The sequence below is a fragment of the Protopterus annectens genome, chromosome 10.part0 (assembly GCF_019279795.1).
Source record: "Protopterus annectens isolate FY-2018-M chromosome 10.part0, PAN1.0, whole genome shotgun sequence".
Taxonomy (NCBI): domain Eukaryota; kingdom Metazoa; phylum Chordata; order Ceratodontiformes; family Protopteridae; genus Protopterus; species Protopterus annectens.
Genome location: NC_056744.1, coordinates 193,805,122 through 193,818,655, shown reverse-complemented (window position 1 = coordinate 193,818,655; position 13,534 = coordinate 193,805,122).

The following is a 13,534-nucleotide window of genomic DNA, read 5'->3' as shown; positions in this document are numbered from 1 at the left end:
ATGGTGGACCTACAGCAGACCTGTATAAGGTATACATATACCCTACAATCTGATTTTCCCTCAATACTCTGAAGCTTTGGAGTAACTGACTTAGACATTTTAATTGATGAGCTAATGCTAGGCACTGCTGCAGCTATTCTACATCTGCATGTATTAGATGCTGAAGTCAATGCTGCTGGTGCTGCTGTCAATAGGCCTAGGCTGAGAAAGAGAAGAGTGTTCAGGCCCAGGGTAACCTTCTAGCAGCTACATGAGCTGGAGATTGTAGAACACTACAGGGTGGACAGGGACATATTACAAGAACTCACTGAGTTCTGCTGTCCTCAGCTCAGACACAGAGCCAACAGATGGGAACCCATCCCAGTGGAAACAATACAGGTACATTTCAAAGACCAACTGGGGACATGATGGGAGTGTCACAGGCATCTGCATCCAGGATTCTCTACCAGTTCCTGGGTGCTATGCTACCACATGCCAGTGAGCACATATCTTTTCCCCTCTCCTTTCAGTTGAGAACCAGCAATATGCAACAGTTCTACCATGTGGCACACTACCCTGAGGTACTGGATGCCACAGATTGAACCCATGTATACATCAAGGCTCCACCTGGTGAGCAGGGTAGCAACTATGTTAACCACAAGGGGTACCACTCCATCAACTGCCAAGTCATGTGCAATGCCCATGGGATTATCCTGAATGTGTTTGCTGGCAGCCCTAGCAGTTATCATGACTCCCATTTCTGGTACACATCACAGCTGTGCCAGATGTTGCCAGGGGACATCCCACATGGCTATTTACTGAGGGATGCTGGCTACGCCCTCGATCTCTGGATGATGACACCCACTGGAAATGTGCACACACACACACACACACACACGCACACACACACACACACACACACACACACACACACACACACACACACACACACACACACACACACACACACACACACACACACACACACACACAAATGCCATAATGAGGAACACACACAAACTAGGAACATCATAGACCATGTGTTTGGCTGCTAATGTCACAGTTCCAGTGCCTAGATATATCTGGTGTAATCCTGTAGTATTCTGCAGCCACATGTGCACATATATTCACCATATGTGCTATGTTAGACAGTATGATCATGCAGAAATAGCTACAGTAGGATCAGCAAAGGTAAGGGATACATAGCCCCCCACCAGTGCCTAGGTCAACACAGTCAAAATTGGACTTGGAGGAGAAACCTCATGCAGATCTCCCTGTAGGCAGACATAGGCATGCTCAGTACAACCTGGCTTTGGCTAAGAGGCAGCACAAAGCATATTCACTGACAACTTAGGGCACTAGGGACTGAGACCTTACTCCTACTCACATAGAGAAATTAAAAATAATGTCAGGCAACACACACATCCTGTACCTACTCATGTACTGGCTGTGTACTGCTTGCATCAGACAGAGTCAGCCCTAAACTATGATTGTATCAGCTGCTGCATTTGCATGGTAAGCCCGTAACCTAAACAGTATGTGTAAGGATTATTATGATATGGCATTGCATATATGGATCTGGTACATTGCACAAGTACATATAGTGGGCTACTTGGACAGAAATTGCATGCACATGGGACTACAGATACCCATTCCACTACCTTGTTTCCATGAGCATTCACTAGGCCCCATGCATGAAATAGTCATGCAGACCTACAGCATCAGATTACTGGTACATCTGTTAAGGGAGTTGTTAGACAGTTGGGTGACATGATAGTCATACTACTGTGTATCCTAGCAGAACATGTGGTGGTGTTCTACCACCCCCAATATAGCAGTGTTCCCTTATGACTTCTGTAACACACACTCTTCAATGGAATACTAGCATGCCAAGCAGTCTCAGGACAGTAACATAGAAATTGATCATACATTCTTTACCTTACTTAGTGCAGGAATAACAATATATGCATGTACGCAGCTGATTGTGTGATGAATAATTACTGTTTGTCAAGCAGCTTGTGTGGCTCAAAGGACTAGGGCAATTAGTTTGTGTAGCTCAAAGGCCTAGGGCAATTAGTTTCTGTGGTGGCATTCATTGTTCTAATCTAGATGTAACCACTCATTTTGGATGTCAGGTAGTATTACTTTTTGTTTTACAGATTATCAGTCTCTGTGTGGTGTAATATTATTAACCTTTATGACATATGAATTACATAGCACAACTGAAGAAAGTCATAGCCAAGTTCAATGATGTGCAGCAGTGCAGAAATAGGGGCAGATGTCCTTTTGTGCAACACACAAATCCGAGACTGGAATAAAGGTAGGTGTGTGCTGGAGTCAGTTTATAACTAGAAAAACTCCCAATGGGCATGCTCATACACTTAGTTAAGCAGAGTGCAATTCTGCTGCTCCCCACTCAAAATGACCTGTTATATATAGATATGTCTAGAGATACATATACATATCTGTCTGTCATTGTCTCACTCTCCCTACATACAGCTAGATATATATATATATATATATATATATATATATATATATATATATATACATTTGCATGTATATATAAATCTATACACACACACATTTATATATATATATATATATATATATATATTCAACAATGTTTTTTGAATACGTACATATTTCCAAAATTATGATAGTAAACTATATATATATATATATATATATATATATATATATATATATATATATGTAGACATACATCTCTGTCTCGCTTCATGCATCTACACAACACATATACATATATCATACACACACACACGCACGTACGCACACACACACACACACACACACACACACACACACACACACACCGACCCCCCCCACACACACACACACCTCCATGTATATTTATGTCCCTGTTATCTACAAATATATGTTTATATGTCTGCATATGCCCGCATTGTCCTACATACCCTGGTACTCGTGATTAATGCTGTAGTATGACACATATATAATGTTGCTCATAGGACAAAATGTAAAGACTCAACAGTAGATAATGCTCTTCGCTACATCCCCCTGTGCCTGCTGAATGTCACAACACACAAATCAACAGGTGAACAGGTGATGTTATGTATCATGTTGTGTATGCACACATTAACAGGGCACATTGTTTTTGCCCACATGCTTGCCCTTCCAAATGCAAACAGCCACATATGGCCAGAATGGCTACTGTAGGCACATAGTTAAGATAAAAAAAACAGTTATCTTACTGCAAGGCTACTAGATGCAGAAAACAGTTGAGAAGCAATGTCACTCTGTAGCCCATACACGCTGTTCAACACAAGCCTAGTTTATGTACTCCACTAGTATTTGCCTGCAGTCATGGATAAAATCAACTTCAGCTGTGGCATGTGCTGTATATACTGTGATCTGTAATCTGTAAAACTAAATAGGTAGGGGTTCTAATCTTATTCCAGCCCACTTTGTGTGTGTGAGTGTGTGGGCATCTCAGTGTGTGTGTGTGTGTGTGTGTGTGTGTGTGTGTGTGTATTTGCATGCAACTCCCTGCATAACAAATGGGAATCCCACATTGATTTCCAAATATCAATGGGCCTGCACGTTTTGCCCCTTGCAAGTGCTACCAGCCACCATAACCTTCTCTTTCACAAGGACTGCAGATATCATATACCTTAACAGTACCAATTATCATTACAATGTCAGACTTAAGCTATGGCATGTGCTGTAAATGCTGTGATCTGTAGTGTCTAAGACTAGATAGGTAGGGGTTTAAATCACCCCCCAGCCCGCTTGTTTTGTTTGTGTGTGTGTGTGTGCATCTCCCTGCAAAATAAATATAGTCACCGCACTGACTTAGAAAGAGGTGGGTTTTGCAGTATTTTGGCTGTCGCAGGTGATGTGCGCCTTCAAATCCTGACCAGAACAAGACCTGCTGATGTCATCTTCCATAATAATACCTAAAGAGATGTTAATAACACACTTGAGGTGTAGAACTTGAGTTAAGTGCTATGATCTCTAGTATGTACTATTAGATAGGTAGGTGTTGAATTCTAATTGCTACAAACTTAGACTGTGCATGCTGTGCAGTGTTCCATACATATGAATTGATATTGTTAGTATTCTCACTGTAGCCAGGTGTGTGTGTGTGTGTGTGTGTGTGTGTGTGTGTGTGTGTGTGTGTGTGTGTGTGTGTGTGTGTGTGCAGATGTTAGAGCATTATACATCAGAGTATAGGATAATAGGATCATTGTACATTAGTAACCTAATGGGCCTAGGTCCCATAAGATTCTATTCATGTTCTTACCCTTATTTAAACAACCGGCACATATTGCCCCTGTCCACAAGGGACAATGCAGAAACTCTGGCAATCATACAGGCTGCATGTGAGGAGAGCCAATGAGGTGCACTGTTTGCCATTAGGTGGGTTCTGTTTCAATGGTTTATGAAAGTGTGGTACACATATCTCCCCCATGAGCATGTATTATTAACATCATGTGCCAGGTAATGTCCTTACAGCAGGTCATACACATGCCATTCCACTTACAGATATGAAGCATTTCCAGTACAGCAGGGTCAGACATTGCCCTGTATGCAAGGTAGAGATCACTTCTGAGTGGACTATATGACACAAGCTACAATGACAGTTATTGCACACAATCCCTGTAGGACAGATACTTGGGACTTGAAGTTCTCTTGTGAGGAAACTTTGTGTTGTATGCAATTGCCACTGATGGTGGCAAAGGTACATGAGAAAATGGCCATTGCAGTGAAATATTGGCATGCTGAGGGGAGACTACATGGAGGTTATAATACCATCTTTATTCGGTGACAGTGCCCTATCTAATGACATGAACATGATATACTACCCTTCTTATCCCTGTGGAGACATGGTGATCTATGTTAAAGTATGTGTAAGCCTGTGTTGCCAGGCCAGTGTGGCCAGGTCTATCACCCCTAAGTATGTAGATCAGGTGTTGCTAATGATATGTTACTTACCAGGAACATTACTGTTACTGATGGAAATGAAACTACATACACATTTGCATAGGGTTACGGCCATGAGTATGTGAACAAGCATATGTTCATGAAGACCCTCTTGTAGGAGAGTGACATAAGTGGGTCCCAGTTTGCTGTGTCATGAGGTGCTTCTTGTCCTGCTGTCAGCTACAGCCAAGTCTATGCAGTTGTACAGGTGGTTGCATAAACCATTGTTGTATAGGTCCCCATATGTGCCTGTCCCATCTATGGGTGGTGTGCAGTCACACCATTTATACCATCCCATAGAAGGTTATTCTTTGCTTTGTTGAAATTTACACCTGTGGTTACTGAAGGGGAGGTTAAGGTGTGAGTCTTATATGTAAGGAGATCGAGTTGTGGTCAGATCCTACCATGGAGGACCTCACAGTCTGGGTGCTACAGTGGTCACCAATATTGGTAAGCACCTGATGCAGTATGTTGGCTACCCTTGTGGGGATGTCACTCAACTGGTTCAGGACATTGTATTTAAGGATGTGGCATAACCTTTGGCCAAGTGAGTTTGAGCACAAGTAACCAACACAGTTGCTGTTTAGTGAAAGTCACCCCATACCATGGTGTTGAGATGTAGCTTGATAGACACAGGTAGATTCCAGTAAGCACAACAGGTGTCATGAGTCATGGAGTTGCCTTGTAGCTGGCAATGACTTCATTAAGTGGCCTACCAGCACTGAATAGCATCTCCTGTAACTCCAGGGAATCACATTGTTTAACCAATCTGGATGTGTATCTATCTTTAATGATGGATACACCACCTACATTAACTGGCACACTTTTAGTGTGGTTTTTGAACATGTGGTAGGATGTTTAGCCTGGAATGGCTGTGTCACTATCCACAGCTCTGAACCAGGTGTGTGTGACTGCACAAAAGTCTGCATCTTCCAAGGTGGGGACACCTTTCAGTGAGTGAAGTTTAGTAGTGGCATTCCTATCATGTACCAGCAAAACTGTGATGTTGTTTGAGGTTGGTGTTTCCTCCATGGAAAGTTTTTCCATGAGATACTGCCTATAAGATGTACTATGGTGATGTCAGCAGCCTTGTCCACCCCCAAACTCCCAGGGGTGACAGATGAACACTATCTGTGGCAAAACATTGAGGTCTGTTGAGCTAATCATCCCAGGCTGACATTTACTAGATTCCCTTAAAATGACACCACACAATAAGCCAATTATTGACTTCAATCATTTTCCATGTGTATTCAGCCATCATCCTAGGTGAAGGTATAATGCATCTGAAGGCTAGGAGCATACCTACCACTAACAGACTCTGTAAGCTCAGTCATGTGTCTGCATCAAGTCCATTGGGGTATGTCTCACATTGTACACACCAACAGGAACTATTATGTCATCATAATGTCACCTGATGTTGACAGCCCTGCATGCATGTGCATTATGGCATATCGTGGCACCTCACAGACAGCTAACTATGAGCTTTCCCATGTGTAGCCTGGTGACAGAGACAGCAATGTGTCACATGATGTAATCATCTATGAATAATAAGGTTGAATTTCTGTTTTGCCTCAGGTGTTTGACCAGTGAGACAGTGATGCATGCGCTATTACGTGTACTGTGTTCTTCAGAGGTATGTCTAAGTGTACTGAGCTTGTAAGTGGGTATCTGAAGTATCTGTCTTTTATGTATGTGTCTTGTACGGAGCTCCACACATGCAGTTGTGTGTGATGTGGGTGTGGGTGGAGTATGTGGTGAGGTGTGCATGTTGTCAAACTGGTCATTGCCATATATACTGACCGGTGTGTGAGGCAGCATGGAATCAAGTTTTGTTATATGGTCACATCTGTCACATGTTTTGTTTGAGTGGCATAGCAGTATAGGGTCTCGGACACTGTCTACATCACCACAGAGGTCAGAAATACCACCATTAGCAATAAAGTCTAACTTGTGTGCATGTCATAGCAGGCCTTTGTAAGGCAGTGGACTGACAGATGTTTCAATGTAACATGTTATCACCTTTGACAAAAAAACAAAGCGAGTCAGTCAAGGCAGCAAACAGAACTTTAATATTGACACCAGGTTAAATGCTTTTGTCTTATTAATGAGACATCATCAGAACAGGATTGTGAGACTAGCTGCAACAACCTTCTGTCAAAGAGCCAGCGGTTTTGAAAATTTTTTTTTCCTTTTATGGGAGCTCACAACACCAGGCATTGTGAGCTCCCATAAAGGGAAAAAAATTCTCAAAACTGCTGGTCCTTTGACAGAAAGTTGTTGTAGATGGTCTCCCAATCCTGTTCTGATGATGCCTGATTAATCAGATGAAAGAGTTTAACCTGGTGTCAATATTAAACTTCTGTATGCTGCCTTGACCGACTGGCTTTGGTTTTTGTTATTTATATTGCTTTCCAAGTATGGATACATGAGGAATTTTGCTATGTTATCACCTTTATGTAATTTTCCAAAGGTAACATAGCACCTGACAGTGTGCCATAACATGGTTGAGTGGGTACACTGCTTTGCCAGCCATGTGGCCCTTGGATTAACATACTCCCATGATTAGACATGGTCACAATAGCATACCTACAAATGTGACAATGTACAACTCCAGCAAGGATAGGGTCATGTTGTTACACCCTTGGGGTTGACAGCCTGAAACACACTGTCTGTAGGCACACCATGCAGTGAACATGTGGATGTCTGTGCATGCAAAGTGAACTTGTTCAACTCTGAGGTCATTACTCAGGCCTTGCTAGTCTACAATCTCTGTCAAGCAACCAGACACCACACTGCATGTTGTGTGACATGATCTAGGAACACAGACCTGTGTTCCAGTTACATAAATGTATAGTATGACATACGTAGGACATGTGTGGGTATACACATTTTGGCCAAATGTGACCACTTCTCTGCAGTACGTCTCAGATACTTGGCAAGTAGACATGCACCATGAAGTTGTTCAAGTTCAGGTTGCATGAATTGCTGTGAAATTATGACCTAACAGGGATTACTGGCACTGTTGTGCTTGCCCAAGCAACCTTGCATGTGTATGTCATCGGACATTACACATTATATTGTGACACCGCAACTGTGCTCCGACTCATCATCCACTCATTACCCTACTGAAATCCTAACAACCCTGGAAAACTAGGCATAATACATGCCACACTGTAATGATTGCTCTGATTGCTACTTAAGGCAGCTACCTGGAAAATGGTGTGTCAAGGCTACAGAGTTTTGCATGATTTGAGACAACTCCTTCTGTGGAGTTGGGTACTAATGTTTTGTTTTTAGTGAGAGACAAAGTGTAGGAGCATGGTATACCAGGACAGAGTGGTTGTGCTGAGGCCAGTAGTTGTAGTACCCAGGCACCAGCAATTCAAGGGACTCCCCTCTTGTCAACATTCTTCACAAGGTAATCATGTAATCATAGCACACTCTGCTTGAGTGGTGTTCAACTGCAGGATAACTGTGTAAACACTCCCTCCTTACCTTTCCCAGGGTGTATGTATAACCCCCCCATCCCACACTGCTTCCTATGCTGTCTACAGACACAGACATATTGACAGGCTACCTTCTTGGAAACCATGATGGAATTAATGTCAATATGTAGTTGCACACAGGGTAAGTAGTATGCAGTGACAAGCAGTGTCCCCAGATGTCTCAGTAGGGTCACATTTACAGCTATGAAAAGACTTATCACGGAAATGATCAGTAACAATGTAGTACACCTGCAGACACTGGAACAAAGCCAGTTTGTGTTGCTCAAGGTCAGATTAGGCCTACCATAAGCACTGGATTTAATTGATTGTTACAGTATGTGATGGATGAAGGGAACATGAGTCACCCCCACCTACCATGTCCTGAGAAGGCATTTGACAAGATTAGGCCATCAGGCATTGTGGACACACTGTAAAGGTTATTTACAAACTTGTATGTCAGCCGTTGGATAGCCAAGTAACTGGCAGTCATTATCTGGGAAGATAGGGTTGTGTAGGCGAGCACTACAATGAGACTAGTCACCAGTGGACTACCCACACACATAATTCCTGGGACAAGCCCTCATAGACATTCCCTTCACTGCAGTCACAGCCACTGTCAGTGACCTCAGACTGACTACATTTGAAGATGATTGCAAATAAAGAACTGTCAATGTTTCCCACATGAACCAACAGTTACTCAGGATGGGCTGGCACGCACATTCAGGTGTTGTCAGAGACATTGACAAATACTACATGCCAAGGAATGAACAATACTATACTTTTGGCACTCATCCACCCCTGGACAATATTGTATTGTCCGCACACCTCCAACAGTTGACCCATTAGGCAGAGACTTATGGACACAGAGAGTGATCTAGCTTTTGGTGTTCACTAGTCGGTAAGATTTTGGGCTTCATGCACTGTTGCACACACTATAGAAAAAGGTATGGAATGTAAATCGCAGAATGTCATTGTGTCACACCTATCATTGAGTGCAATGCCACCTTTGGTATGTAAGTACACAGGCATATCTGACACCTGTAACAGCCAGAGAGATGAGATCCCACAGTAAACCAATACACAGTGTACATAACATGTACTATGCAAACAATGTAAAGCTGTAACTGTATATTCTGTCTCCTACATGCTTTGGATGAGAGGTGTATGGCTGCCATACAGGGAGGTGTCAGATCCCACTGTGTACCACCTACAGATCCAAGAAAGGACTAGCACAAGACTTACCTGTTCTACACAGCTACACCTTGACTGTGGTATAAATAGGATATGCTGGAGAAACAGGTATGTAACTGTGACAATACACAATACATGTAATAGGCTCCTTCTTGTGAAGCACACTTCTGCTGTAACACACATCATGTGCAAGTTACATAATGGGATGCATAACAAGGCAATCATAACTGGTTTAGGACAAATGTCTGTAATGGACACAGGGGAACTGCAGATGGTGCATCTCCTATGCCACAGCTTGTAGATGTGTCAGCTCCCAGAACCTGCAGTCTTTATTCATTTACTTTTTACAGTTGACAGGTGTCAGATTAGAACACACATGCAGTGAATGCAGCCATACTGCACACTTATTTGAACAGATTAGCTATCAAAGTACAACCCTGCTTTAAACTTTATTGATAATGTACCTTAAAATCTGACATTTAGAAACATGGATATCTGGCCAGAGCTTCAGCTACCTTACCCATATTCCTTGTTCCTGGAGTGTGAGGAATGTACGGCATTATTTGACACATAATGGCCATAAATCAAGCTTGGACCTTGCTGTGGGTATTGCACTACATGTATCTGACAGTTTTTTTTCTGCAGTCTTTATTCATTTCCTTTTTTACAGTTGACTGGTGTCAGATTAGAATACATAAGCAGTAAATATAGCCATACTGCACACTTATCAAAGCACAATCCTGCTTTAAACTTTATTGGTAATGTACCTTAAAATGTGGCATTTATATACATGAATATCTGGCCAGAACTTCAGCTAATTTACCCATATACCTTGTTACTGGAGTGGGAAAAATATACAGCATTATTTGAAACAAAATGGCCATATTTCAGGCTTGAACCTTACTGTGGGTATTGCACTAGATTTATATGACAGTTTTTCCTGCACTCTTTATTTATTTCCTTTTTATAGTCGACTGGACTCAGCTTAGAGCCCACATGCAGTGAGTAGAAAAATTATGAACATTTATTTGTTTAAAGACAGTACATATGACAGCACCATCACCATTTAAATCTATTGATTACTGTGTTTGGAAGCTATATTACACAGCAATGCATGTTTACTTGACTTAACTTGCTTTACCATTTCAGGTAGGCAGTGACACATTACTAAACATTATACATTTTCCCTTAGTGAACTGTATTTTGACTATTTCTTACTGAAGTTGTAACACCTTCCATGTTGTAGTGAATCTGAGACTCTTGTCTGCTGCTTGTGTTTTTATGCTTGTTGTTTGTTTGCTTATTTCCCTGAAATTCATCCGGCTTTTCAAACTTCTGTGGATCCTTCTGTGGATCCCTTTGTTTTACTGTACTGTTTTTGTTTGTTTCACTCTTTTTGTTACATGAAAGATTTATATTTTTTCATTTTACATTTAAGTTAACATTGCATTTAAGTTACCTGGTACTTGCTCACTAAAGCTCTATATATGTCAAAACAAAATTAAAAAGCACTACACCCTCACAAACTCACAGTACCTTTCGTTCCCCCCTGGCCCTTTTTTCAATTTTAAAGGAATTCCCCATAGTATTCTAGCATGGCCCAAGGTCAGTTGTCCATCTCCTCTCCAGCTGGTTAGACCTACCATGACCATGAACCAAAAACATACACATAAAAAACATGCCGGAGGCTCTAAATAAAAATCTGCCTAAGCAGCAGAGACCTCTGACATCTCTCCAAAGCAAAAAAACAACAGATTAATGGGACAAGAGTCCTGGCGGCTGGCGTCCATGAACCAAGAAGAAAGAGCCCAACCAAACATAAACTACTGTTCAATCTCTCAGCTACTAACTACAGGATGTATTCAAAAAGTGGCGTGCATGCAACAGTGGTCCCCCTCCACTAAGGTGGCCTCTCAGCGGATCCTGGAAACTATCCATAATTCCCCTGAACTGGTTCTGGCAGCAGATGCAAAGGAAAGGATCAGACCTCATAAATAAAATAATGGGGACCTAGAGACACTGAACACTGAATCCTACCCAGTTTGGCTGCAGATCCTGCCTTATCCTGCCTCTTGCCAGATCCTGGTCTTTGAAACAGTCGCCAGCTTGAAGGCAGGGAAGGAGGTCCACACAATGACACTGGACCTCTCCTCAGCCTTTGCCTACAAATACCCACTCGGGAATTGTGATAAGGGCTTAAGCCAAATATATAAAACTCTAAATCTAGATAGAATAGAACTGCCTGGTTTGCAAGGGATAGAACTCACATGGTTAGGAATTGCTGAGCCCAAACCCAGACTCCAAACCAAATACGGGCTGTGTCCCTGGAGAGCTCTTCCTCCTCTCTTCTCTTTCTTATATTTAGGTACAGGCAGGCCAACATGGATGGATGGACTCTGACTGCAGATGACTGCAGGCAACCAAGGCCATAATTGACCCTCATTGACACACAAGCTCCAAAAAAAAGGGCAAAAGGGCCACATAGAAAACAGACAACTGGTGCCAGAGCCATAAGCTAAACAAAAAAAAAAAAAAGTATATCCCTTTGGCAAAAACAAATTGCCCACAAATTACCACATAGGTGGTAATCCATTAAGTACAGAAGAAGTAATTAGGGACCTGGGGACCCAAGTTGATACAGGTATGTCATACCTGACTGTTATGACTTCAAACTCTGTAAATAATTTATTTTGACAGTACATTATGCATTAGGTTAATACCTTGATGTTTCCCTACTTACCACACTCATGCCTCATCCTGGTCAGCTGCCCTGCATGGGGCTGGACATTGTGAACCCTCTCATCTGCAGCTGTTGAAAGAGAAGCAAACCATTATGCATACCAGTTTTGCACAGATTCAGCTTGTAAATATCTAAAGTACTGGAAAACATACTTACATCTCTGTGAGGTATGCCCAACCCTAGCCTCTTGGACCAAGGTGTCGAAAGTTCACTCTTCCTTCATTTCAGGTCATCATAGTGGTGACAACACTGCTCACCAGTGTGGGGGATACATTTAGCACTGGTAAGATCCCTAGCCAAACAATACCAGGTCTCAGACTTACATTCTGAGCCCTGCTAATCCCCCTACAGCAGTCGGGGTTTGTAGTCATTCACCAGATGCCCAGAAAACACTCTGTACTCCTGCACACCCCACCTCTCTGCCCAAAAGTGCAGTCCCTCTCCAACACCACCAGGCATACCGACAAGTGAGACTCCAATGAATGGTGTGAAATTCCTGCCTATTAGCCATAATATACACTGCATTCCTACCCTTACATGTCATACTGTAACTTTCAAAAAAATGCAGTGTTGCCTAGCATTGCTCAAACCAGTTTAACAGAGCTTTGCATCATGCAAACTCACACAACCCATGTTTAAGTGAAGCTTAGCAATGTGCAAACATCGTAGGCCATTGACCATGTTTAAGTGCTGCTTTGTATCGTGCAGCTTTTCTAAATGTAACCATTTTTTTTAATTTAAACTAAATTGCCATTTAAGTCATGTTACACATTTTCACAGCAATAAATGTAAAAGATATGACTGGCCAGGACTCATACCAGGGACTTACTACACTGGAGGTTGTGACTCAACCTATCTAGCCACTTGGATAGTAGAGAAAGCCACTATATCTTCATATATACTGCTAAGGTGCCTGTTAGCATTGCTAAGCACTGTACCACACAAACATGCATTAAAGGGGGAAAAAGTATTGTACAATTAATTACATCCAGCTTCTATTTTTAGATATATGGCAGGTGTGTGCTCTGTATGTATAAGTGCAGTTCGGCAATGCTAACTACCATGCTGCACCACACAAATAAGCACAATTAAAAAAGAAAAAAGTCAAAGTGAAAGAAAACTTTATTGTCATTCAGAACTACACAGCACTGTAGCTAAACAAAATTACAGT